Genomic DNA, 5,163 nt, shown 5'->3' with positions numbered 1-5,163 from the left:
ACAGTTTTCACAACGAAGAAAAGAAGTGAAAAAGTACAGTATACAGTGTTTGTAAACTTGCTAATAACACTTCTACCCTGTCAGATTTTATGTTGCTATATTTATGTATTATAGAACGATTTTGTTTTTATCTAAAACTCAAAAATATTAAAACTTATATTAAGTATGTAGATTAGATATGAATATGTTGATCTACCGAATTTCTGAACTGAAAAATTTAATTCTTGGAGTCAATATTTTTGAGTAAAGTTTGTTTGTTTGGAATTTCGCACAAAGCTACACGAGAGTTATCTGCGCTAGCCGTCCCTAATTTAGCAGCGGAAGACTAGAGGGAAATCAGCTAGTCATCCTTGCCCACCGCCAACTCCTGGTCTACTCTTTTTACCAACAAATAGTTGGATTGATGTTACATTATAATGCCCCCACGGAGGTTCGAACCCGCGACCCGCAGATTGCGAGCCAAACTCCCTAACCACCTGGTCATGCCGGGCCTTTTTTTTTTTTTGAGTAAACTCATTTTCAATGTCAGAGAATATTGAGACGAATATCAATTATCGGAGGAGACAAACAGAACCAACTGGAATACATGCTAGCTAAATGCATGTAGTTGAACGGCAGAGAAAGTGGCAATGTTTCATAATTATTATTAAATATGGTAGCAAATGCAATTTAAAGAAATATATAAAACTTTAGTGTTCTTGGGCAAAGTTGTTGCATATGTTTGTAAATATAACGGATCCTCAGTGGCTAAGCTGTAAGCTTTAGTAGAAATATCGCTAAAATTCAGGATTCGATTCCACGCGGTGAATACGTCGCAAATAGGTCGTTGTGTAGCTTTGCGCTAAGAAAACAGTAAACAAACAAACAAAAATACATCAACTAGCAAACAAAAATTACTTTTATTGGAACTATTCAGTTACCTTGCGTTAATACTATGAAATATAAGATCGCACTGTTTCATTTGGCGTGAAAGTAGATTTAATTTTTTTGGTAAATAAAAAAAATAAGTACTTCAGAGTGAAAGCATGGATATGGCTTAATCGGACAATGAAGGAAACTTTATTATAAATGTACAACGTTTCGATAATATTATGCATCATCAGAAATATATATACTGTATGGAACAAAGAGGTCAGATTGCTTAACAGCTTAGTAAAGGTATCTAGGGACTTGGGTTAGAGCAGAGCTGTTTTGTTCAATTATGATAGCTTTCTTTATTTTACGTTTGTTGATGTTTGGTTTTTTGTTTAAAATTACAGTGTATTTTATAGATATACTGTGGGGTTTTTAGTTGCAATGGTGGAGGGTTTTTATTAAGTTCGTGAATCTGGTTTCCAATTTTCTTCCTGAATAGATATTGCCCGTTATTTCATAAATGACGTTGGTATTGTGTGATTCTATGCCATTTTTACTTAGTAATGATTTTTTGAGTGAATGTGAAGTTAACAAGAATTTTATGTTTAATGCCAATTTTTCTCCAAGTGTTGATTATTTTTGAGCTGATTTCAATGATAAATGGTAAACTGCAGTGTAATGTTGTGTCAATTTTGTTCGTGCATTGAGTTTAAGGTTTTTATTCTGGTGGTTGTGTGAAATTGTTTTGACAATAGCTGGTGGAAATTTATTTATAAAAGAATGTAGTTAGTTGAACAATGTCCTGAAGCTGTGTGATAAGGTTTTTTTTAGTATATTATTTGTTTGTTTGTATTCAGGTGCGGAATTCCATGGGATGTAAAGGCCTATGTGAGCGAATTTTCGGTGAATTATGGTTTTGAACTGTTTGTCGATCTGATAATGTTGAGGTTAACAAAATATAACTGCTTATTATTTTCGTGTTTATTGGTGAATTTAATTTAAAGGTGAATGGAGTTTATGTGTTCAAAGTGTGTATGTATTCGGTAGAAATAAAAACAGCAAAAGTGTCATCAACATAACTGTGCCAGTATAGGAGAGGATAACGCTCAGTTTGTATGGCTTCTGTTTCGATCTGGATCATAAATATGTTGACGAGAACAAGTGAAACAGGATTGCCCATGCTTACACCACATGTTTAAGAACGTTTTTTTTTTGTTGTTGTTGAAAATGAAGTTAGTTTTGGTTGTTGTGAATTCCAAGAGGGAAACAAAAAAGTGTACTGAGGATGTAAATTTTAGGATTAGGATCATTAAGGTAGAGATCAAGTGCAATATTACAAGTTTTTTTTGACAGGAACTTCGGTGAAAAGTGACACAACGTCAAAGCTAGCCATTAACGCTTTATGGTTTAGTTGGTTTAATGTGTTTCTGAAATTAAAGACATTTAAAAAAAGAATATGTAGATATTATACACGATGTGAGGGCCCAGGCTATGTATTTACTAAGATTATAGTTAAACGAGTCATAAGTGGGTAGTATAGGTCTTATGGGATAATTCCGTGACCTCTTTCTCCCATACTGTATATATATATATTCTTGTGTCTATGTAAACTACTTGTACCTGATGATGACATAATGTTGTCGAAACGTTGTACATTTACAATAAATTTTTATTCATTGCCCATTGATGCTATCTACAAATGTATTTATTCTTTCTAAAAAGCGGATTGCTCGTCATCAAACTTAACTACTTCAGAGTGAGCTTTCTTTCAATTTCATAGAAGGGCGCTAGAGAAGACGTTAAAAATTTAATCTCTTATACTGTTACATATTTTGGAATGTTATTTGATATTGATATTATCATTTGTATTAATTTAGGATAAATAACAAAAGAATAACTAGATTTACTAAGATTGATAAATAAGAATAGCAGGGTAAAAGTTTTAAGTTAGATCTTAGTGGTGTAACCTGTACTACAGCATTAGATTAGGCTTAGGGCGTGAACGGTACTTTAGGCTTAGCTATAATTCAGCTTACTGTTAAATCATAAAACAGGTTTAATACATTGTTTTATTAAACAAATATAATCTAAAAACTAGTTGATTGTCTCTTCGTGTTTTACGTATTAACTTGTTTACTTGACTTTAAATCCATTAGTTTAAATTCATCTTATAGGTAGGTTATAAATCAGGCTAAATAGATTGTATAAACATATTTCGCATGACGTCATGGATCCGGGCAATTATTTCTCTATGTGACCATCTTTTAGGTCACGCTACAGTGCAACACCCGTTGATTAATGCACACATTTCATTATACCTGCTTCGGTAAATTTCAGCGAGGTTATTATAATGGTTAATACCTGTAGTGTTGTAAAATGTCACAATAGGTCAGATCGAGATAAAAAACTTGCAGTTCTGAAAAATCAGGATGATGAAATCAGAGATTTGACAGAGAAGCAAAGACGATTGTGAATAGCTCTTTTGAATAGGGCAGATTTTGAGGAGTCGAAACATACGAAGATGTGTAGGGACCACTTTATTTCTGGTAATCATTTATGATATAAAATACATTCAAAGAGAGTGGGATGAAGCCAAAAATATACGACTTATATAGGCTAATGTATGCATGTATGTATATAGGGTGGTGGTGGTGGAAGAGTTCTTCTAACTGCAGTCCTCTTTGCGTTTTTTTCACAATTTCCGAAGATATTCAGGGGAGTATATATCGTCAGTAGTTTTTATATTATGACTGATTATTATGATTTACAATCATGATAAATTAGGTAATGTTCACTTGGAGTTGTGTTGTTCATGTCAAACAGGCACAGTTGCTGTTGTCTGTGGTAGATTTTCATGATTTATTCAATAATTAGAATTCGATCTGTGTAATTATGCAACGTAATTTTATATTTATTATACAATCAGTGAATGAATTTCCTACCTTTATTGACATACTTAGATTTATATTCATATTCTTTAATGGTTTATATCTTTTCCGTTTTAGATAAACCTTTTGGTTTGTATGATTCCACAAACCCAGACTGGGCACCATCTGTGGCCATGATTACTTTCCAGTTTCTTGGTCAAAGCAGATGCAAAAGAAAGCAAGATAGGAGGCAAAAAAAGCAACATGAGGCTGCTGATGAATTGCTATTGTTATCAACTGCATCGTTACTTGACGGTATGATAGATACACATTGGATCGAAGTTCCCGCGTTAGAGGAAAAAAAATCACTGTATGCAATTTCCTTCCTATTGGAGCTTTAGAAATAAATCATTCCAAAGAACAAGCAACAAAGAGCCCAGACATTAATAATCTTGTGGTGGAAGAACTAAATAGATTAACTTTATAAAATTGGAAATTAAAACAGGATCTTAATGAAAGTGAAATTTCTCCAGAGTCGTTCAGCGGTAATGGTGAAAACGTAAAGTATTACACAGGCCTTACATCTTTTTTAACCTTGATGGTGGTGTTTAATTTGGTAGAACCTTTTGTAAGTGAAGCTAGTAGATCCAACTTAACTAAATTTCAGAAATGTATGATGGTTTTAATGAAATTGCGACTGAATCTACCAGCACAGAACATTGTCTACTGATTTAATACCTCCTAAGCAACAGTTTCTCGAACATTTTAATCTGTTCTTCATGTTATGCATAAAAGAATGAAAGTTTTAATTTACTGGCCTGAAAGGGAAGAACTGTAAAACTATGCCCATGGAATTTAGAAAATATTTTGGACAGAAAGTCGCCGTCATTATTGATTGTTTTAAAGTATCTACTGAAATACCTTCTAACTTATTAGCAAGAACTAGCACATGGTATTTTTATAAACACCACAATACAGTTAAGTTTTTAATTGGTGTAAGTCCACAAGGAACAATGTCATACTTGTATCAAACTTGGAGTTGGAGGGTTAGTGATAAATCCATTACTGAACATTTTGGTTTCTTAGATAAACTTCTACCTAGTGATGTGATTTTGGCAGATCGCGCATTTGATATACAGGATAGTGTAACACATGAAATGTGCCGAAGCAAAGATTCCTGCATTTACAAAGGGAAAATTTCAGTTATCGCACCAAGAAATTGAACAGATTCAAAAAATTGCTCATCTGTGAATACAAGTGGAATGGCTTATTGGACTTCTTAGGAGCAAATATACAATTTTGATACTATACCTATAAATTATCTTCAGAGTGAAGATGCCACTCCTGTGATAGATAAAATTCCTGTACAATCTACACATCCTTCAGTAGATCTGTGACATTTCCTGATTGGCTAAAGGACATGCCAATCAGTGATTGCCTT

This window comes from Limulus polyphemus, unplaced genomic scaffold (assembly GCF_000517525.1).
Source record: "Limulus polyphemus unplaced genomic scaffold, Limulus_polyphemus-2.1.2 Scaffold779, whole genome shotgun sequence".
In the NCBI taxonomy this organism is placed as follows: Eukaryota; Metazoa; Arthropoda; class Merostomata; order Xiphosura; family Limulidae; genus Limulus; species Limulus polyphemus.
Note: the sequence above shows the minus strand (reverse complement) of the source record.